This window comes from Falco biarmicus, chromosome 14, assembly GCF_023638135.1.
Source record: "Falco biarmicus isolate bFalBia1 chromosome 14, bFalBia1.pri, whole genome shotgun sequence".
NCBI lineage: Eukaryota > Metazoa > Chordata > Aves > Falconiformes > Falconidae > Falco > Falco biarmicus.
Window position 1 is genome coordinate 15,656,152 of NC_079301.1, and position 24,357 is coordinate 15,680,508.

The 24,357-nt window shown below is 45.8% G+C and overlaps 1 protein-coding gene across 6 annotated transcripts in view; it reads right to left on the bottom strand.

The window, feature by feature from the left end:
- Positions 1-24,357, bottom strand: part of NRK (Nik related kinase) — a 105,676-nt gene that overhangs the window by 71,476 nt on the left and 9,843 nt on the right. The window contains exon 1 of one of the 6 annotated variants that reach the window (XM_056359459.1): positions 21,425-21,443. The exons of the other annotated variants lie outside the window; for them this stretch is intronic. The gene's annotated coding sequence lies outside the window, so the exon portion shown is untranslated. Of the gene's footprint in view, positions 1-21,424; positions 21,444-24,357 lie in introns of those variants that run through there. 6 annotated transcript variants of the gene reach the window in all.

Genomic DNA, 24,357 nt, shown 5'->3' on the forward strand with positions numbered 1-24,357 from the left:
AGCAACAGATAACTGGTAATTCTGGACTAGGTCAGGAGCCAGTTCTTGAAAACAAAGCTAGGAAAAGGGAGGTAATAAGGTAATAGGGAATAAAGCTATTAAAAGAGCAAACTTGATATCGAGACTGATAAAAAATGGTTCACAAGAACGTGTATTAGAAACACAACCAGGAATCTTGCTGTAAATGGCACAGTTTCTTGGCTTGGTTAGATCAGGTTTCTCAAAAGATGCCACAGATGCAGCCTTTCACCATGATAACCCACACTAATCTCATAGTGGAGGACACTATCAAAACATTTGTATGGACAGTGGATTGGCTACACATCCCAACTTCTCACCTCTATCAAATGTTCAGAAATGGGTCTGAAGCTTTGAGACTGCAATTTTGTTCCTGAAATAGTAGTGCCTGCAAAGCTATATATTGAAATAACTAACTGACATCGGTTAAGTAAGCCATAGGAAATCAGGAAATCAAATATGAAATGCTGCAGTTTGCAGACAAAATGATTTGCAGGTGCAATTTACACCTTCAAAATTAAAAGCTGAATTGATGTCATTTTAAAACCTAGGTCCTATCTGCACAAAATTGCATACGAGTGTTATTTCTAAGACTAAGCAATTCTGCATCAAAGAAAAATGATACCACGTTCTCAGGCGATATGTCACAGTCATGTTTTCTTTTACAGAAAACTAAATCCTGCTGAGTTTTTGTATATTTATAAGTGTCCTCTTTCCGTGGCAGCACTCCTGGGATTGCAAAGCTTTTTCTCATCAACTAGAACGATGGGATTTATGCATTATCACAGCCCTCAGGGGGAAGACAAAGGGGACACACCCTCACCAGGCCCAGAACACACATCCCACCACAGCTGAGCGCAGATGGGCAGTGACCAGTGCTAGCCCAACAGATGCCGGTGTTTGGTCAGCATCCATCCCAGCTGACGTCAATCCCAGCCAGCGAGCTTCCTCTGCACAGCCACAGCTCCTTTGTTGGAGGCCATTGTCTGCAAATGTTTCCAGGCATTGAATGTCTTGGCAGTATAGGGAGAGGGCCTTCCACAAAACACGGTCATGCTAGACATGTTGGCACCCTGACTTAACTCCAGAGTTTGTCTGGAGGCAAGTACGCAGGTAATGCCGCGGCTCCAGGCACCACACACAGCAGGCGGCCATCCCATCCCATCCCATTGGAACGATGAGTCTCCCCTGGGCTGTGCACATTCTGCAAAGGATGATGTCAAGAATCAACACCGACTTTCGTAACTACAGTGAAGCACGGAGACATGCTTCTTTACTGAAAAAACACATCAATAAATGCTAGGCTAGCATCACACTTGATACTGAATATTCATCAGAGTAAGGAAGGGGGAAAGGCCTGGCATTCAGTTTTGATTTCAAAGCACATGACTTTGTCCAACTGTCCCTCCGTGTAACAAACACCCATTATTCCTCAGCCACAGCTATTCCCGCTGCACGCAAACCTGCCACTCTCATTCACTTACATTGTTACAAATAAGATTATAAAATCCCCCCCCAAAGGTATGAAAAATTAGCATTTACAGGAAAGAAAACAGCAAGCCCCTTTGTTTTGGGGTAGTGATTCATCTTTGCACAACAAATGTGCCCCTGTTAACCGAGATGTGCAACTTGATCCAGGCTCTAGCATGCTCCCGTGTCTGCAGCTGGGCTGGCTGCTGGAGGAGAGGAGCCTGGTGTGTGCAGAGGGCAGGATTGTGCCCTGTGACTTGTCTCGCTGCCCCATCGTCCTCACACTGCACAAAGTTACTACCAGCCTGAGGGAAATACACAGGGTTGCATCCAACCATCCCTCTGCACAGGCTCACCTGCAATAAATACTCTCTCACTGGGCAAAGCAGCCCTTACGTGGAAGTAAATTCTGTTAACCACATGCACTTCACACCCTCAGCTTCTTTTAGACCCCTTTAACCTGGAACAAAAGTGCAGTTCAATCCACCAGAGATTCCGAACCCTTCTGGAGAAAGGATCGGTAAAAGCTCATTCCTGTTGGTCTGCTCTAATTCTCTACTCACAATGATTCATTTTCCACAACTGTCATCCCACCTTTTGAAGACTCTTCCATGTTTCTTAGTTGCATGAAACTGAAGCAGCTCATCCTCTCCCACCAGCACAAGCTGGTGCAGGGTAATGCGGAGGGCTGCAGGTTAACCTCGTGAAAAGGTAAACATAGCTATATATTAACATCCGCCTTTCATCAATTATCTAAAAGGGATGAATTAGTTTAAAAGTGCGTATAAAAAAAACCAAACAAACCTTGGAGAGTGTAACTAAATATGTATCTACGGCTATATATCTATGGGAAAACATTTCATTATGAGATACTAATTTTACTGCCATCTTGGCAGATTTATTTTTTATTACAGTTGTACATTTTCCCAAAGTAAAGGACTGATCGTTATCGTAGAGCAATACATCTCAAAAGCCTCTGCACCTGCTAATGTATGCAACAAACAATGTGGCAGAATTACACAGCACACCCCATCATTTCTCCCCACCTCTGACATCATCCCAATACACACAAATAAAAAACCTTTCCTTTAAATATTGCCAAAGGAAAAGGTTCGGTCAGCGGAGACAAAATAATCCAAGAACCCTGGGGACATCCCAAATTTTATCCTTCCTCTTCCCCAGAACATTGCTGTCTATTTAGTTAGTTATGAACAAAAATTGGGCTGAAGCGAGGCCACCCAGCAGCTCACCCGCACACCAGCTGCCCTGTCAGCAGTGGCTGCACACGGGCACCCACGGAACCCAGCACCCGCCCCCCCAAAAGCAAGCGTGCTAGTGCCAGCCCCCACACCGAGAGGGCTGAGGCTTTCAGAGGACAAACGTTCCTGCGAAGACCCACCGATGCCCGTGCAGCTCATCTGAGCAGCGCGACACGCTCCACATCACACCTGCTTTACCGCACAGGCTGTGACTGCGCTGGCAGTTCAGGAAAAAACAAAATCAACCCACAGGTTTCTCTTCTTTACACTGGTTTTTCAAACTGTTTCATTTTCCTGGACATCGCTAAAAGCAGCAAACATCCTGAACCCAGCCCTGGGCTTCTTGTTAAACACTGAGACTAGTGCCTAAGTAAGGAAAGGTTTCAGGGCCTGGCCCCTTGTTTTTTCATTTATCAATAAATCTCAGAGGTGAGCCAGAGCTCATGGGGAACTCACACATTGCTACTTCTGTTGAAGCCACAAGGTCGAGCTTCTTTGAATTGCTTTGAGAAATGTGGTGATGTGATTTTTGTTTAAAGCTTCTAGGAGCAACTGGCTTTTAACTTCTTCCCAGCTAAATGATATCAAAAAAATCCACTTACTTTCAGTGGTGAGACCTGCAAAAGTTAATAATTTTTGATTTAATCCAAAATGGGAGGAAGAACACAGGACGTGGCTCTCCCAGCCCTCTGCAATCCACCGCTGCCCATCCTCTGCAGATCTTTGCAGGGAATCAGCCTGCTCTGCAATGGAGGATCTTGAATAACATTTCCCCAGAAACTGGGCAGAGGGCAGGAATGGTCAATGGGCCCGTTTCCCTAATAAAACGTTTCATCTTTCACTCAAATGCTCCATTTGGGAGCAGGTTTCCACTCTGGAGAATGCAGCCACACATCCCACAGCCATCTGGAAGTCACCGATGTTCCTACCCAAGAACACAGCACTCAACACCATCAAGCTCATACAGAGCTTAGACACGAACGATTCTGAAGCTCAATGACTCTCTAAAACTGAATTTCCCTGCCTACATTTTGATGAAGTATCCAAGCTGGAAGAAATTCTCGTATTAGCTTTGAGTCCAGCTAAATTCCTTGTCTCCACCAGAAAATATTTCCGCATACAGTCTGCCGCAGTTGCCAGTCAGTCACTACAGCAACAGCCAGCAAACCTGGAGCCAGCACACACATTTTTCAAATCTGCACAGCGCTCACTGCAGCCACATTTATGCATGATGCTTTATGCCAAAGATCTGGTTCTGATGAGCTCCAAGCATGCATTATCTCTGCAGGGAGATATACATGGAATAGGACAGATTGCTCAGTGTTATGTCCACTGGATGTGTATTTACCTTTTTAGATCACTTAGATAAAGGCATCGCTTATCTATGCCCTGTTGACTGAGGGTCAAGACACGTATTATTTTTCTATTTACATCAAACAAGAGTATCAGCATTAGCGGTCAAGCTATTGGTTGATAAAGGGGTTTTACATGAATTAAGTAAATTTATAAAGCGATGCATTCAGTCACGTACAAAACCTTTCCCAACAAAAACTCCGGGCAGTCCCTGGCTTGGGCCACAATTACAACCAGAGAGCCAAGGTCCCAGTGACACACACCTGGGATGGTAAGGCTGTGAGCCACGTGCAGAGAGCTTGGCTGGACAGCTTCCCTCCCAGATCCTGCAAAGACCTCTCCTCCTGGGGGTGGCAAACAGCTGCCGTCAGCTTCTCTCCCCACTCGTGAACCGACAGATTTGATGTGCATGATTGCAAGTCCAGGCAACATGACCCTGCTGTCCCGTTACAGCGCCGCGCACCAAGCCAAGCCAGCCCACGGCAGTCCCACCACACGCTTCCTTTTTGGCAACAGGCGCTCGTTAACGTCCATGTGTTTCTGGGTCTGTCTGATGTAGCTGTCCCCATTTAACCGCAGCAGGAAAAAGTGCATGTGAAGGGCAGGGACTGCCCTGCTGCAGGATACCCAGGCAGCATGAAGCTGGTGGTTTTGACCATGCAAAAGTCCCTTTTTGTGTCCACGTTCCACCTGCAACCAGAAGCACGACCTCACTTTTCTCTCCCTTAAAAAGCAGCATTTTTGGCGAGGCTGCGATGCCTATGTGCAGGGCTACCCCCCAGATGCTAGACGCCTTGGACACTTGCCAGTTTGCACCTTTGTACCCACAGCAGAGGGCAATTTCACATCGAACACACCCTGCCACCAGGCACGCACACGTGCAGCACACTTATGCTGTGCACAGCCACAAGCAGCTCACAACACCTGCACGAGGCTGAGGGGCTCCTGGGTGCCCCTTCCCATCACTGCCTGCTCGTGGGACCCAGAAAGCTGGTAGCTACCACACACTTCAGTTCTTGGGACTTTCTCTGGATATTGAAGGTTTGTATTTGAAAGCAAGACCTGGCTGTTGGAGGTGGAGACCTTTCAAGGCCAGAGGACTTTCCCACCCAGATGCATTTATTACGGGATAACGGAGGCGTGCTGCCATCTGGGAGCGAGGTGAGCGCACAGCTATTTTTGCTGCAAGCTCTTACCGAAAGCAAACTGCAGCGAGCAGGTTTCCTGTTCAAAACCTACTTATGAAATTTGAAGTTTGAGGCCACCACGGGTAGATCTGTACAGCCCCTGTGGTTGTGAGTAGGCTGCCAGCTCAGCCTTCGGCACCCTGAAGGATGGGACCCCACCCTTTCGCCCCTCTCCTCTCCACCCTTTCCATCCTGGTAACACAAGGAAAGCCTTTACGAGATGATGCATCAAACGAACAATGCTCTGCATAGGGATCCAGGAAGCCCTATGTCCTATTCCACATGACCTTAACAAAGTCATGATCCTTCTGTTTCCCCTTCCACCTACACAGGGATTTTCTGCTTAAGAACCAGTTCTTTAGAAGAGATGAGCAACGTGTGCTATCACCAGCCCGTGAACACCAGCTGTGCCGGCTCATGCTGCCCGTGCAGCTGCAGGGTGCTCCCCGATGGGTGAGCACGGCCGGGAGGAGGACCCCAAGAACATCAAACCTGCAGATGGGCTGCTCTCGCTCTGCAGTTTCGCCACAGCCGCTGTTTCACAGCATATGGCTGCTCACAACAGACATCCTGCTGTCCCTCGGGGTCTTGACTAACGTAAACAAGCGGTCAGGGTTCACACATCTGGGGCTGTAGCGGTTTGGTGCCAAGAAGTGCCACCTGAGAAGATAGTTTACCGGACAGCTCTATCAGGAAGCCCAATCTTGTAAACCTTGTCTCAGCAACCATGTGAGAAAACCCACTGTAGTCGTGGTTGGAGCTCTTCAGCTAAAAATACAGCAGTAATGCAAAACTTGAAATGGGACAGGAATGAATTCCAAGTTACTAAGAGTTTGGAAGTTTCTAGCTTGTTTTTGTTAGTTAACGGTCTAAGGCAGAGCTCAGGGTCAGTCATGCACTGAGTACTAGCACTGGATTTCAGAAATGATCCCTTTCATTTAAACTATGACATGCAATCCACACCAATTCTGGTAGTTTAAAAAAAGAAGAAAAAAACCCCACAGAAAACACAAAACCTCCAAACCACCACAAGACAGATACCAGCCTTGGGCAGATAATTACTAGTTTCAGAAAGTTTTTGTTTTTTTTTTTAAAGCCTCCATGAAAAATTCAGGACACCAGCCAGGTGGGAATGCAGCTATAATTTTGATTACAGCTTCATCCTTTTAATCACGCAACTCAGGCTGCAGAAAGCCTACTTTGATTGACATCATAAAGTTTGGTGGCACTTCCGGCATAACGTCCCTGGACATCTGTTGTATTTCGGGGCTGTAAATCACAGAATTGTATTTCCCTAGAGCATTCCTTCTTTGTGATACTGGGAGACGCTGAGATTTGGAAGCCTGGGCCTTGATCCAGGTCACCCCCAGGGTTGCCCTCGGCTCCCTCTCCCAGCTGGAGCACACCCTCCTTCCCTCGTGGCTGCTTTCACGCCAGCAGCGCAGGATGCAGGAACTTCCTAAAACCACAGCCCAGCTGTGCTGCCTGAATGCTGACCGTGTGGATGCAACACGCTCGCCCTTTCACCTCCACATTTGGCACCCAATTTCCAGAGAGTCCTAGGTCTCACCCAAAAACACTTGGCCAGCCCAGCCAAATGTCACGTTTCCCCTTCCCTCCATCAACACCCTCTTTCGACGGCAGCTGGGCAGCTTCCTCTGCTATCGAGGGGAAGAACACACAGCGGGCTGCAGCATCCGAACGAGCTCAGCATCACTGCTTCAGCAACATAAAGGCTTTCCGTTGCTCCCTGACTATCCATCATTAGGGACCGCCAGCCAGTCCCGTAGGTTGTGATGGGACTGTTTGACCTGACTTAGACTTGACACTGCCCTCAGAACTGACCATAGCTGCTTTCCTACCAGGGAAGGCAAAGCATGCCACCTAAACGCTATAAAATATGACCACCCTTGTCCACAGCTGGTCAAAGTAATGCACAACATAAATATTAATACACTTCTACAATTAATTAATAAGCAAGACATGTTCTTTAAGGTTTATGTTTTGGTTTGCGTTTCTTCCCCCCCCCCTATGCCAATTCCCACTCTACTTTATGATTAGGTATGTTCCAAGAAGTTAGCTGAGATTTATTACATTCAGTATAGACCATACCATGAAGTCGAACGCGATTTAGCGTGCCCCAGAACTCAGGTTGTAAAACATTAACAGTAAAATCTAACGTGTCTCCACACAGATATAAAAATAACAAAAGTTAATTTATAACACTCAGTGCACAAAGCATGCAACCTTAATGAAGAAATATTAGAGATATATACTATTTATAAGGAAATGAAAAATATTTTTTAAAAAGTGTTACACTGCATTCCAAATGAAAAAGGATAATTTTGTAGAGGTTAGCACATTTATATAGGAAAAATGACTTGAACATTCAGCAAAAACCAAGTTCCTTTCCTAGCAAACACCACTGCCCTATTCCTGTGCAGAACAGGCCATTCCACTCCTCTCGTTACTTCTTTCTCTCCCCTCCTCATCTTCGAAGTGGGTATTTTGCACTCACTCAGAGTGAAAGTATTGGTTTTATGAGTTTGTTTTGTTTTTTTGGGGGGGTTGTTGTTTTTTTTTAATGAAGTTTTAGTAGTTTCAGGGGCAACATGTTAAAAAAAAATAATCGGGAATTTCTCTCAGGGACCCTATTTGTGTCACATGCTTAAGCAAACAAGAATATCACTGTAACTCGTAACACTACAGAAGACGACTAAGTTGGCAGCAGTATAGCAGGACTTCCCATATACTAAAATAGCAACACATTAGCCAAGAGAAGAGATTAGAGTGTGTAACTTCTATCACTCACTTAGAATTCTACCCAAGCCCGCACTGTCTAGAAGGCAGGGATGGATAGGGGTCATTTCAATGGTACCAGATCAAACAACCTTGATGTCTGGGGGAAAAGGACAGTTTTGCACCTCTACTGCGAGTGTCTGTACCACAGCCCTCATGAACTGTAAAACCCAAGAGGCACCAGAAGCAGCTTTTCTGTCCAGGTTTTTTTTATCCTTTCAGTTCCTATTTCCTCCCATTGTACAAGTGGAAACGCAGATTGTTTGCTTTGCCTGATGTTTGTCTATATCTGACTGGAGACCAGTGGGAAAAGAAAACGGAAAAAAAAGAAACAAATCCAAGCCCCTTTGCAAACACATGCTTGAGTATCTATGTTTTTGCAATAACAGTATGTGCAGTTGATCAGATTACCACCCAAGGCTACTGCATACTTTTTTAAGACCGGACCTACAGATTGATCTTTTGGGCTTTTGAAACCTGCTCCCAAAAAGGTCATTCACATTGCAATTAGCAAGATCAAGCAAAACACTAAACACTCCTGAAAATGCCATGCTAGTCATAATACAAAGAAAGGAGTTTTGTCAACTATTTATTTGAAATGGGTGCTGTCTGCTGCAGAATATCCCATGCAATCTTCTGTAGCCCGATGCTTAATGGAGGGAAGTGCCAAACCTGCAGCTTCTCCATATTCAGCTAACCGGCACGCTTGATGCTTTAGATATCCCAGGTATCAATTTGAAGCTTCTGAAAGAGTGGCAGCATTCCTCCTGGGGCAGGTCAAACCAGGGTAGCCCTTGGTGGGCCACAGTGGGTGATGGAGAGCCGCAGCACGGCATGGTGCTCAGAAAGCTAACCTCACCGAGTGCCATGGCTGCCCCGGGACACACGGGGCTCCCGAAGGCCCAACTGCTCTTGGGGAAGGACCAGACTCCCACCAGCTTCGAGCTGGCCTGTTTTGTATCTGGATTTTTGTATTGGTTTTCTATCTGGAGATACTTCAGGAGGTCTGAGGGGAAGACAAACACTGAAGCTCTGGCTTTCCTCTGCTCAGAAAGTCATCCAGGTGCTTTAGAGGTAACCACAAGGCTCCTGAACGGGTGCTGCTACCAGCAAGGAAAGAAAAGCAAAATTTTGGGGCCATATGAGGGTCTGGAGAGCAACTCGGAGAGCAGCACAGTGAATGTGAGGAGAGGTCTGAAAAGCAGAGCAGGCTGGGCACTCTTTTCCTCAACACTCCATTTCTTGCGACGCAAAACCCGATTTCTGCGAGCTTCACTTCAGTATGTGCACAAACAACAGTTTCAACAGCCTTGCCATTCATCCTGGGCTTTGCCATTTGTCACGCCTCTTAACGTCTGTTATGAGCCCCATCACGGCCTGCCGCCCCTGCCAGGTGCACGCAGGCTTCGCAGGACACTGCCAGCCTTCTTCCAGTGGAAGTTCTGCCTTGGGGGTGCCTGGGGGTGCAGGCAGCCCAGAGCAGCAGGGACCCTGCTGCCCAGCGCGGGGCGGCGGGGACGAGGGGCGGTGGGGATGCGGGGATGCGGGGATGCAGGCTGTTTGCAGCCCCACGGCTCCTCTTGCTGCAGGCAGGAGGGTTGCAACAGCCCTGGCACGGAGCCAGTCCCGCTCAGCACTCGGGGAGCCCAGCAGTGATTTATAGCAGCAAAGGTCCGCCGTGCCGAAAGTCTATTCATCCAGAAAAATAAACAGTTTAGGAAAAAAGCCTCAGCCTCTGGAAGGCTCTCACTCTGCAGACCAGGGGCTGTCGAGATGCTAAGTCTAGGGAGAGGTACGAATCCCTCCACCCCGCTGAATTTTCGCTGCCTGACTCATGTGCATCTGTTAAAAGAAATACAGGGCACTGGGGAAAATCTATACGCAGCACATCTCTGCTGGATGAAGTCACAAGCAGTTAAACGTGTCCCACCAGCCCCATCCTGCCGAAAGGACGTCAGGGCTGAACGGCAGGAGGTCAGCTGATGGGTGGCCAGACTTTCAGAGCAGGAATCCCTCAAAGGAAGGTTTTTTGGCTCACCACCACTATGAAGCTCTGAAGGTCAAGCTGCACACAGCATTTACAAACCTCATGTTCAAGAGTCACACTTTAACTTTTTCAGTGACGCAGCCTTCCCAGACACATGCTGATGAAGGAAGGCTTCATTAGCCTGCTATCCCCCATAAACTTAACTGTGTGCACATTAAGCCCCCAGCAATGGTATCACTGAATTTTAGAAAAAAATCCTTCAGCATTCCTATGGACAATAAGTGTAACACAGACTAATTTTCCCTTGCATATAATGCAGAACATAGACAATGTGCCACATGGGTTAAAATTGTGTTGCTGTTTTTTTTTTTTAAAAAGGCTTTAAGGCAGGCAGGGTACACAGCTCAGACTGCAAGTTCCAGTCTAGATGATAAGAGCTACGAAACCTTAAAGGGGATGGACTTTTTCATTCCAGTTCTGCTGGTGTTTTTCTCACGCAGATTGCAATACCATGCGGGTACGCATCTCTCCACAGATGACTGTGTGACAGGGCACCCCAACACTGACAACTGGCACTAAATGGGGTTCTCCTGAGGTCTCTGAGCCTCTCCTTCAGTACTTCATGGCAAATACCCTCCCTGCAACTCTCTTCACCTGAGGTGAATCCTGAAGTCAAAAACTCCACCGAGTACTGCTGTCGAGTTCAGAAGATCTGAGGTTTGCCTAGGGAAAGGTCATATTTTTCACACACATACAAAAGCCTTCACAGAGCATTTAACCGAGGAAAAAAGAGAACTCCTCTCAGTGCCTTTTCATTTGGCTCCATTTGACACATCCTCTCTAAAAATTATAAGGGAGTTAATGGACACGATTAGTCTCTGAGAAAATACATCAGTCTCCAGATTTCTGAATGAGCTCTGTAAGAGACGAACTACATGGCACTGATCTCGCAGCAGCAGTCAATTCCTATTTCCTTCCAAAATCCTACTGGCCAGATGGTCCACAAAGCTCAAGGGAAAATTACTTAAATGTTTGGAAAGGCTTTCGGTATTAAGTTGGTCTCCAAAATGAAACCAGACTACGCTTCTAATTATTCTTAAAAGTAAAGTCTACCTTGCTTTTCTAATGAAATTAAGAAGGAGCAGTGTTTCCAAGTTTGCTTTTCTAAAGAAAAAAAAATAAATATCTGAATTCCAGAAGAGCCCTGGTGTTATTTTTTTCTAAACTGATCTAATCAGCTTTGTGCAGCAGAAGCCTGGCTGGCAAAGGTTCTCCTCTCGAGCAAACTACAGGTCAGATGATGTGCAGTAATAGTTCCTGAACAGCTACAAGCAGTTGCTGTTCAGTGCTGGATCTTCCAATTTTCTGTATTATTTGTAGGGATCAAAGTCAATCATGGCAGAGAGACAGAAAGGAACAGTGAACTCTTGAGAAGAAAAAAAGACAAACAACAAACCATCCTTGCAGAGTAACTTCAAGAAAATGGCTAAACACATTACAGCTAAAGAACTGCAGAACCTTAAGCAACGTGGACTAGCATAACTGCCAGCGTTTAAGATGCAAACTAGCAGCTGACTTGGGAAGAACTGGTCACAAAAGGTACCAAGAGTTTCCTGCAATTAACAACTGAACAGCTTTACCAGATTTTGAAATGCTCATCTCTTTGCCTTGCCCTGTTCAAACAAGCCAAGTTCACTTAGTACAGCTTAAGACGAAGCAGTGCACTATACAGGGAACCCTGCATCTGGGCAGCACAAACACAGCGCTGCAGCCCAGGCTGGGGACCCCCTGCCCCCCCACAGCCCAGGCTGGGGACCCCCCAACCCCCTTCCCCCTGTCCCCTATGCTTCTGAGGGGCTCCCTGCAGGGCTTCCCACCGACAGCTTCTCCTAATGCTTGTGTTCCTGCATGCAACTCCGGCTCCACTGATGCCCACAGGAATTTCTGCTGTTGAATTTACTGGATCTGAATTTGCCCTATAAAAGGTCAGATTTCTCAAACAAAACAAATCCCACTTTGCACCAAGTTCTCCACTGAAAAAGTGTGCATATCTAGTGCTTTCTCTGTTGGAGAATCTGCGTTCACACTGATCCCGTCACAGGTTTGGGCCAGAGTCTGTGAAGGAAGAAATTAACCTATGGCTTTGCTGCAGTGTGTCCATTTGTGTAAAATACCTAACAGCCAACGGCACTTCTACTACCCAGACTTTGCTGCCTGTTGGAAATCAGCCTCTTCACAAAGCTACAGATGAAGGCCAGATGGAAACTGAGAACACTTGCTATTCTGATTGATCACACGTACATTTACATTCACAGGCATATAGATTTAACGGGATTCCTCTCACTCCTGATTTGTTAGTCAGTATGTCACACTCAGCTTTCCCAGGCAGCAATGCCACCTCTGTAAGCTTGTACAACACCAAATACAACGGGGACCACGGGACTATGGACAAAGGTGCATGCACACGTACACAAACACTTATATAAATGTTCAGAACTCTAAGACTGAAATCCACTGGCCCAGCCTATGAAACCGCAGGTGTCAATGAAGGCCCTTCTTCACCAGAGCACCAGAACCCTTCTTGTGATGGTCTCAAACACACTTCTCATTTTCCAAGCCCTGAACCCTGTCTGCTTCCTTTACCTTTGTAATGGCAATAGCTTGTCCAGCCAGCTGCATCACATCACAAAGCAGCTGTCAAGAAAGAAAAAGACACCCAACGAAACAACCTAAACTTCCACAAGGCACCCAGCTAATGCCAGCAGCTTGCTGGAGAAACGTGGAGTAGAAAGCATCTGAAGTCTCGTTTACATGCCTAATACAAGTTTTAAAAGTGAGCATCTCTGCTTTAACATCATCTTCTAACTGTATTCACTTCAAAATTTACTCTAAAAGTTTAGCCATCCACAAGTTTCAATATAACTTCCTTTTGCTTCCTTGCATGTTCCGTCATCCACATCCAGATGCCAAAATACACCACCAACAGTTCATTGCTTCTTAGGATAAATCTGGTAATACATCCCAGAGAAAAATTTCGCAGGGTCAGCTAAAACTCCACAACATTGCCAACCCACATATTTAAATAACAGGAATGTATACAACTAGGCCTCTATTTACAACAATAGCATCTTAAAAAAGAAATAATAATCAAAGAGCATATGAAAACACCACACCAGAAAACATGCTTCCCAAGTATTGCCTTCTAGTTTCTGAACGTTTAGGTTCAGGGAGGCACATGGGATTACAGGGAATTTCAAGATTTCCTCCACTATCCAAGACAGAAGCTTAGCCAGGTTGCCTAAGAAAACAAGGTGTATGTGATTGTGCCGCCCTTGCATCCAACCATGTTGTAACCTGTCAGCCCATTCCAACCGAACCGGACAGACAGATATGCCATCATCTCCGAGATGATTCAACCCCCGTGTGCTTTGCGAAAAATCGGGGCTGGAGACAAAGTCCCTCCCTGCAGAAAAGAGGGCTCCAGCCTGGCACCGCCTGCCAGGGCGCAGGTCACACTCCGCAGCCAGCCGAGAGCCGCAGGCAGCAGCCGCTGCTCCAGGGGGTGGCTACAGAGCAAGCAGGGGCCATGGATGTATGCACAAGCAGAGATCCTAAAGGACTCAACGCAGGAATTGGCACTGCAGAGGTCAGAGGTGGAGACAGGATAAGAAAGGACAAATTTGCAAGTGCATTTTGCTAGCTTTACTACTTAGGTTTTCCTCAAAACCCAGGAAAGTTTAAACAACTGCAGAATTTACCTTGACATAGAAACCCATCTCTCATCAGTGCTTGTAGGCTACTTTTCTCTAGTCTTAACATTAACATTGCAGAAATATTTTTATGTTTGCACCACTGAGGCTTACAGAAAATACGTATTTTTGACATGTTTGCACAAGAAAATAACTATATTCAATAACAGAAGGGTAACAGAAAACCAAATGCCTACCAAGAAGGGCTTCTGAAATTAGTCACTGAGCCACCTTTAGAAACTGGCTCCCCAGCACCAATTCTTGTTTGCTATTTACTCTGTAATCAAATGAGTGCAAGGTGAGCATAAAGCACCAGCATGCCACTGTTAGCATTTTACACCCACTTTGAATAGGTAAAACAGATTACATCATGTGGAAAGGACTGGAAAAAACAAGGATCCCAACCGTGATTTTTAAAGACCTGGTTTGCACACATGGTTTGACCCAGTTTAATTAGAAACGTATTTCCAGCTCGATTTTGTTAGGTGTGGACGTGCTCACTGGCCTGCATTGGTTTTGTTCATCATTTTCTTTTCATTGACCCTACCATGTCGGACATCACTCCCCCAAGCACTCATCTTTTGTGAAAATCCATCTCTGTCCATGCGGTTTCAGGGTGGCTTTGATAGAAGAGGGAGATTAACACAGACTCCTTCGGAAATTCCCATTTATTTCTGTTACCAGCTTTTTCTTCCTTTTAAAAGAATTTGGTTTAGGAAAGTCAGCAATTAACGCTGATTAAAAAGCTGACTGGTGTAAGCTTAATAATCATGTGTCTCATGATCCAGTGAGAACGGGGGTTTTATCACTAACTGGGACAGCAAATGTTGGCCACAGCCAGGGGTGGATCCAGCTAGTGGTTTTGCCTTCGCAGCAGTCATACGCGAGAACATGTTTCTGTGGCAAGGCAACAACCTCCTACCTGCTAAAGCTTCCTTTTGTTTTTGGAAAAAAAAAAAAAAAAAGTCAAGAATAATAACGTAAGAAACTATTTTCTGCCAAACCTCAAGAGAGCTGCTGTTCTGCTTCATCACCAGCTGCAGCACACACCCCGTTACCCAAGGGCACCAGCACCCCTGCAACCCCGTCCAGAGCAGCGGGTGAGAAATGTTTGCAGAAACAAATGGCTATGCTGATGGCAAACGTGGATATGGCAAACACAATACAGGAGGGGAAAAAAAAACAACCAACGCCCCCCCCCCCCCCCCAAAAAAAAAAAAGATGTAAAGCCCTCTGCGTCATCTTACACGTTGAACAACTGCTGGCTAATGAAGGTTCTTTCAGCAGTGCTGATGCAGACACGTGGACGTCCTCCTTGGCAGCCAGGACACGAGCCAGACATGGCTTATCAGATCCCAACCATCTCCTCGAAATACACCTAGAGAACCGCACAGTCAGCAGCCTGCTCTGGGGTGGGGAAAAATGCAGAAGCAGCAACCTCCCTGTTTCTCTTTCTGATCACGCTCCCGGTTTTATAAGGGGATCCCTGCAAATGAAAGTGCATCACACAGTCTCTGGGGACATTTCATATCACGCAACAACTATCGACAGTGAATGGCTTACACAACAGGACACCGTATAATGCCATTCATGCTACTTGCTGGGCAATAAAGGAAGGAAAACCCACTCTTGGCGCATACTCTTGCAACCTGAGGGAACAACCCCTCTGGAAGTCCAGGCAGCGTTTACACACAATAGGATTCAACCAGCCAGGCTCCCCATCCAGCAGTTTATCCAGCACAGTGTCATCTCCATCCTGAGCTCCACTGCAGCCACAATCCTCGCCCAGCTCCCACGGGAAGGCTCAGCACTGGCTCTGTCCCAAGGGCAGCAGAGATGCCTGGAGCCCCACAGCCAAGCCTGTCAGACTCAAACTAGAAAACAATCTCTGCAATATAAAGAACTACGCTATTTTAATATTAATAACATCAAAAGGGAAAGGTCTGCCAGAACTCCATAATGTAAACAATGCAGGATACAGCAAAGCCAAGCTGTCTTTAATCTACTCACTATGACATTCAAAACCCATCTGCGTGACAGATAGGGCAAGTGCCACGCAGGCTCTAAGCATCACCACAGCTGATAAGGTCATTTTCTTTCATTCCTGGTCAGAGAACCGTGAATTCGGCAGAAGCAAGACGACAAATGCCATTACACGACCTAAACAGGAATTTGTTGTGACTATTTGAACAGCCCCATGAAGGCACAAGGTGCCTCACAAACATACACGGAAGCCTGAGTGCTCATGCATGTCTGTACACGCTGACCCCTGTACCAACATGAAAATACCCTTAACTCCAACATGCAAGCCAGGCAATACAGGCCATGCAAAGTCTTCCACCAGGTGGGTACCTCCAAATGAACACAATGCAAAGAAAGGAAGAGAGGAACATAGGAAAGGGTGAATCCTAAACCCCTCTAACCTTTATTCTCCAGCCTGTGGGATCAGAGACCTGAGTTTCCAGCCTTTGTTGTATGACTTCCTCTATTCAAAACAGCTCTGACTTAAATCTTTCAAGTGCCCAAAAGAAAGGAAAGCTAGTGCATCTCTTTGCCTCTTCATCCTCTCTCCATTTTCAGGCATATTTATGGAGAGCAGGCAACAATACACGTAGCTCCTCCAGATGCAGCCTCTGTTCTGCCAAGGAGGCTGTTCCAACCAGGCACCCAGCAATCTGCTCTGCCCTATGCGCGCACACACCGACTCCGCTGCATCTGAGCCGAGAGCCCAACACATTTGGGAAATGTCAGACCCGCTTAGGCTGATCTGCACATGCACAAAAAGCCCAATGCATTGCCGGTGCCCCACATTTTCCTGGCACACACCACCTCCGCGATGTCCAAGCTGTCCCAAACCTCAGAACTGCTGGGTTCACTGGGCGCACCCTACGCCTCAAGTGTTGATGTGTCTGCCTGCGAATTTTGGCAGTCTTCCACCCCGAGAGGTGACAAAACACATTCTAACGTCCCCGAAAACAAATCATCCTTCATCAAAAAGGAATCCCACCAGGGGAATAGTCTGGTACACCCAAACCGTGCACCGGTACTGCTTGTTCTCTTCTGCAGGTCCCAATGCACACACGGGACCAGTTCCTGCTGTCAGCCACTGATGAAAAACTGGAAGACTTCACCACAGCAATTTGATTTTCAGAGCAGCAGGGATATGCTGGTCCACAATACCTAACTGTACGCTTGGATATTAACAAAGGGCAACCAGGGAGCTGCTGATATAATCTGGCTTCTGGGGGCAAAACTTTTGGAAGAAGCCTCTTATATATTTCATATTAGCCTGGAAAAAGTAAATATTAAAGAAAAAAACCATTTTTTTCCTGGCTCTTCTCTTTTCCCATATAACAAGACAACATCACAGACAATCTGTGTAAATAAAACATTTGAGAGTCCATTATCTAAACCATATGCATATTTGTTTTATGTTGGTTTTGTTGCATATTTTAGTATAATTGTTCATAGATTTAAATCCAAGAGTAAAACAAGAGTAGACCAATCTACTACAGCAGAAATAATCAGTAAAATGGTTTTCTTTTAAGTACTAGTGAAAATCCATGCTAAAATTTAGCATAACAAAATTCCTCAGGTTCAGTAAAACAAGTATTTTCAGAAGGCCACCACACATTTCTTTTCTGCCCTCTCCCTCAAATTGTTCCCACTTCTAACAACAGAAATACAAGAAAAAAATGCATCAAAAATGCAGATATCAGATGTAGCAACTGCACAACTGTAGAGTCTGAAAATGGGATTTGACTAGTCAGTAAACCTCAAAAAATGTCAGTATTTTGCCAGCTGGTCTCACCTTCAGTTGTAAACACTCCTCGCGAAATGGAAAGTCAGAAGAATTCACATTAATATTCACATATACACTGTGAATGCTGAATTATTTCAGTGTGATAAGTACATTTTTTTTTTGAGTATGCAGTCCTAAAGACAATCTACAAAATATTAAACATCCTGCTAAATTAAAACGTGTGTTCAAACAAGGCAAATGAAATGTGATGTTCTGACGTTTCTGAAACAAAGTTTCAAAATGAAAGCCAAAAGAACAAAGTAATTTCTTGAAATTTTCCCACTAACGTTTCTGTTGCGCTCAACAGGTTTTGATTGGAGTGGAACTGTTGCCAAACAGCATGTTGTTCAGTCAGTGGCTGCTACTCAATTCTCACAAATCACCTCTGTAAGTCACTAATTGCTCTTAACCAGAATCCCAAAGCGCTTTGCAAAAACCAAGGACTGCCTCCACTGTAACAGCTACAGCCATAAGGAAAGCTCCATTTCCAGTGAATTCACGTGGGTTTGAGTAATGACCAGAGCAGAGGCAAGAAGAAAAACTGCATCTCCTGGACTGCAGCTGCCCACATCAACCCCTCTCTCACATTTACAAATGAAGTGGATTTCTTACATGATGGGACCCCCTAAAAGCAGTGCTACCGACCGCACGCTATTACTTATTAGTAATAACACCGCTTGTGCGGGGCACTGGAATAGCTACAGTTTGCTGCAAAGCACGTCCTTAGCATTGTTTGCCCCCTAAAATCTCAGAAGTTACTAAAGTTTCATGTTTTCACAGGGAGAATGAAGGGGATGGGGAAGAAATGACATTTGAAAAGGTGCTTCTAAAGCAAACCTTAAAAACCCTTTGGGAATCCCACAAACTCAGCAGGTTACAAGGGCAGGCTTATAAGATGCAGGGCTTAAATTTTTTTTTTTTAAAAAGTATACTATGAACAGCTGAAAAATAGCTTGTTCTTTAATTTTATTCCCAAGATGGTTACTTACAGATCTATGCGGGCCAAGAAAATTACTGCTGGCCAACAGCCTGAGAACAGCTGAACACCAGGCAGGAGAAGCACAATTTTATCACATTTATGGATTTTACAATTGAAATTGGACATTACAATTTAAAACTACTTATTGGAAATTTCATTATGATGGGACAAGGGGCTGACCTGCACCTCCACCGCCTGACCGAGCCAATTGTTTGACCCCAGCTGACAATAAAAAAATCGGTTTTTAAATTCCATTTCCCCACAAATGCCTTGGAAGGGCAGGATCAACAATTGTCCCACCGGATCCTGCTGCTGTCCACCCAGGCAGCTGCAGTCGGAATAGCTGTGCTACAACCAGGCCCAGCCACGCTCAGCTTTCAAGCCAGTGGGAAGATCATGGCTGGGCCAAACGCCGCTTCCCACTGGAGCTGCCACAGCAGGATGGTTGGGGCTGGAAGGGATGTCCTTTCCAACGTCTCTGGAGCGATGTCCCCCAAGAAAAATCACAGCAGGACTGTCACAGAGCCCTGCGTGAATCCACGTGGCACTGGGAGACACCACAAGATGTGCCCCCTGGAGATGCTCCTCCCGGCAGTAAGCACAGGGACCATGCTGCTGGTGGCACCGGTTCTGCTGCCAGTTGTCCCCACCACCCCTCTCCCAGTGCCCCACACCTCACGCAGCCTCCGATGCTTGTGGGGCGATTCGGAAAGCGTGGAAGAGGAGCTGTGGCAGTGGTCCATGGCAGCCGACAGTGCCAGCGCAGAGCTGTGGGAACATCCCTCGTGTTTCAGCATTCCCAGCCCCAGCGCTGGAAGCCTCACCGCCTGACTCGGCAGATTTCCATGCAACCTTTACACGGGCACAAATCAGTGTGTGGTTTGCAGGACAGCAAAGCTACCAGGCTCATGACTTCAGCGGAATAACAAACCAACCCAATTCTTTAATGCTATTTATTGCAGTTGCTCCAGAAGAGCAACACTACAAAGGGCTCGCGGCTGCCCCATCCCAAGCACTGACCCACGCTCCAGCACTGAGCACACCCAGGACCCCCCTCGCACAAGCATGGCAGAGCTTCTAACTGCTCCCAGGTGGCCTTCACAGGGCAGAGGTTACAGCTCTACAGCGACCACTCCGCGGTGGCTGCTACAACGGCTTCTCGCGGTGTTACTTCACCACGTGCCTGCCCCCACGCAAATCGGGCTGACGAGGAGGAGCTAAGGCAAGGTCACCCCTGCCGCAGAATGAACTACAGAGGCATTTCGCAGTTCAAGCAAAGCAATGCCTGTTCTACGTGGAGGAGAAAAACCCACCAGAGAGAGACCCCTCAGGTCCCGGGGAAGACAACAGAAGGTGATGGTGGGGACACTAGGGGTGGGATGGAGCTCAGCCAGGCCTGAGCTCACGCTCCCGGTGCCGACGCACAGGCATCCTGCAGGAGCTTTCACAGCCCAGGTCACTGAAGGGAACAGGAGCTAAAGCAAACAGCTTTGCAGCAGTCCCACTATGCACGCTGGAAATGCTGTGCTACGTCCAACCCGTGGAAAATACCGATCCATTGCTGACCTCGGCAGAACCGGCCTCCTTGCAGACAGACACTCCTGCTGCTGGATTTTCCAGTGATGCCTGCAACAAAGCATTACTGCTACAGGGGTACTGGAGACCCCACTGAACACACAGGTAAAAAAGCTTCCTTCAGAACAGGATCACAATTTACATTTCTAAAAGATACCCCAGAAACTGTCTTTTGGTCCCCAAGATCTCATCCTGCAGGACTTCACTATCTGGCTCAGCAGAATGAACCTGTCGAAACCTCAAAGAGCACACTATAAAGCATTAGTACGGATTATTCTTGTACAAAATATGGGTTCCTCAGGCATAAACAAGTTCAAACACACTCTTCTGAAAAAACACCTGAAGACCAGACATGAAGCTTAAGAGAATATTTACTGCTGGTGAAGAGAATGGTGACGTCTTGTCTATGCAGCCCATGGGAAAGGACAGAAGAGCAGTACACGCTCCACACAGTTCTTTAGATCATTTCATCACAATGTCAAGTTTAAAGCACCGAATGCTGGATAAGTCTCTGAAATACATATAGCAATAATATTGAGAATAATAATAAAAAAAGACAAGCAGGCTATCAATATTTTTAGGAAACCAACTGATAAGTTCCTTTTATTATGCTCTACTAGCTATAGCCCAGAGGTACCAAAGAGGGACTTTCAAAAAATGTGCATGCATCCCTCAGGTCATTAAAGCAGACCTGGTAAGTACCATTCACTACATATAAAAAAGAACCAGAGCATGGAGATAAGGTGATGTGTGCTTGCAAGACACTGAATTCAGAAAAAGGCACAGTTACTAAAGCTAACATGCAATGGGAATCATCTCAAACATCTGTCAACAACAAGCTAAATTTTCTGCTGTGTAAAATTAAGTAATATCCTATCATTCATTCATCAACCCGATCAGCTCATTACAGGTCTGCGAGGTTTTTTGGACTGCAAACTGACAATTTCTTACAAGTTTTTCCCCCAACTCCATTGATTTATTTTGAAGAAGAAATAACATACACAATGAAGTACTTCTGAGTAGGTCAGATATTGTAAAACTCAGGCGTGCAAAGCGCTGGTCACTCTGAGGCTTATCTTCACGTAGGCATGATTCTGGATGCCACTGAGCAGTCAGGAGTATTGAAATCAATGTCACTAGTGAGGTGCTTAAAGGTAGCAAAGTGCTTGAGTGCGGAATTAAGAGCTTGAACCATTTCCTACTGTGCTCATATTATCACCACTGCATTTTTAGCATGTTCTCTTACCTACAAATAGCACATCCCAGTGCCAACATCTGAAGTGTTATGCAACATGAGCTCAAAATGCCACCAGTTTAGGATGAAAATGCATTGCACACTCCCATATGAACGTTCAGGTCCAAAACACAGAGGACCTGGGAGCGGCAGGCCTGCCAACAAATTATTTGCAAGGATTTTACTACTCTCTAATGGCTGATATGGCACATCTAATTATTGTACATTGCTCTGCTGAGTCAAAGAGCTTTATTGTATAGAAATGCTCCACAGCTGAGAGTTTTTTTTCACATCCTTACTCTTCTATTTTTGATAAACTAGTGCTACACTGAAGAATCTTAATTGAATTCCTCTGAAATATTCACCAACTAGAACCAGGACTTCAAAATTTGCTAATTAATTTCACATGTATGATCCACTATTTCAAATTTGAGAGCTGAATAGAGTTTTGCATTGCCGTGCAAATGAGCAGGGAAACCAAGATTAAAAAACAACCTCAACAAAACAACCAAACACCAAACCCATAAACCCCACACACACTATGGAAAAAAAAGTGCTCCTGGCTCTGACAACTAAATGCACATGATACACTACCTATTTTATATCTCTCTCTCAAATAAAAGGCATTCCTCCTACTTTTTTTATATTCTCCAAGTCAATCATTCACAATCCAGTAGGCCGGACTGACAGTAGGTATGTCCTGCCCACTGAGATTCATGTGTCCTGTAGTCAATCAAAGTCCTGTATTCAAATCAAGATTGGAAAAGACCCTGGAAACACATGGTCCCACCTTCTGCTGAAAGCAGGGCCTTAAGTTAGGTTACCCAAAACAATGTCAAACAGCCTCGGATATTTCCAGCAAGGGTGACTCCCACCACCCCCCTGGGAAACCTATTCCAATGTGGACTTGCTCTCACCGTAAAGAACTTTTTCCCTACATCCAGATGGAATTTCCCCTGAGAGACCTGTCCCTGGTTCCTCTTGTCCCGTGCATCCCTGTACACGCATCTATCTTGTCCCGTGCATCCCTGTACACGCATCTATCTTGTCCCGTGCATCCCTGTACACGCATCTATCTTGTCCCGTGCATCCCTGTACATGCATCTTCCATACAAACCACCATCGAAGCACACGAAGACTGTGCCTAGACTGCCCCCAGCCTTCTCTTCCCTAGGCTGAAAAAAAACCCAATTCCTTCAGCCTTTCCTTCCTCGTGCATAAAGTTCTTCAGCCCTCTACATGTTTTTGGTGGCCCTCTGTTGGACTCTCTTCAGTTTCCCAGTGTCTCTCTGGAACTGGGGGAACAAAGATGGGCCACAGTATTCCAGGTGTGGCTTAACAAGAGCAGGGGAAGTAATTTTGCTTGCTATTGCTATGCTCGTGCTGCAGCAGCCCGAGGCACGGTCTGCCCTCACTGCTGCAAGGGTGCACTGCCAACTCCACTCCTTTCTGATGGAGGAGGAACAGGACCAACACAGTGGTGTGGAAGCTTTAAGAAAAGCGTGCAGGCGTGTATGAGAGTGTATTTAGGAGCTGCGGGCAACTGAGAGAAGAAACACATGTAGTAGTATGCGGATTTCACAGGTGTCAGTAAAAATCAGTGGCATGAAGTTAAATACTGAAACACCAAACCACACCGCTCTGGCGCATTAACGGTATTACAGTCATCCACACCAAACTTTCCAGGCTTCCCATTCATAAGCACCACGACATTTCAGATCGTACCACAAGGGCAGTAGCACATATTGAGCTCATGCTTATTCCTAAGAATAAGTCCTGTTGCCAGAACTAGCAGAAAAACATTATTTGTTTGCACTACTGATCCAAAGAGCTACGCGATGAGTTGCTGGCTCCATCCAGTCCACTGCAGCAATACTTCTTTATACACTGCTGCCTACAATAATTAACTATTTTTTCATGTGGACAAGATAATCAGCTGTGCTAATAAAAACCCAAATAAAGAAAATTAACAGACAAACAAGCACACATCTACCAACTACTAGTCAAACAGAAATTAGCATCTTGTAATTTCCATAAAGAACAACTGATCTCCCTACTTGACTCATCAAAATCTCAGTGCCTTGAAGGCTACAACTGGCTTGAAAACTGTAACCGACCATAAATGATACCTGAGATAACAAGACATTTTAACATCTCTGCAGCCAGTCTGAAGACTCTGAAATTGCATTTCAGCCCCGAGACACGTTCTTCAGAAGGTGGCTACTTCTGACCCACCCCAGAGGGACGGGTTTTAAGTTTTCAGCTTAGACCTGTTCACCTTCTGGATTGCACTGAACATAAAACTGTGATGTTTCTTACATATAACCTAGTAACTGCCAGAGGTGCTACCATCAATTAAGCTTTTCAATACAATCCACAGACTTTAACGCTTCACAACTTTGCACGGTCTTGTGATTCTGTCCTCCCAGTACCAAGTCTCAAAAAAACCCACGTTGCTTCCCCCTGCTCCTCCCACGATGGTCTCAATTACTTCAGCCAGTTAGTCAATAAAAGGAATTATGAAGAACTTAGAAGACTTTCAAATTGTTTAAGATAAACTGAGAAGTCATATTTACGCTTCACTACGCTCCTGCAAGTGTACATCAACAGCAGAGTAACTCAGAACTCGCATCAACAACTGAAGTACGATTAAATGCCAAGAAACAGCTGCATTTAAAAAAAAAAAAAAAAAACAAAACACCAAAAAAACAAAAAAAACCCCAAAAGACCCAAAACACTTCCTTACTCAGATCTGCTTCCTTTTTGTATCCAGAGTCTTATGTGACTACACAGAAATAAAAATATTAGCTGTGCAAAGCCACTGCAGGAAGGCAGGACTGCTTCCACCCTCTACTAAGCCTCAGCCAGAGCACTGCTTGGTCTTCACGGGTTGCATTACCAGGAAGCCACTGCTTCTCTTTTGATTCTTGTAGTCCCAAACCAGA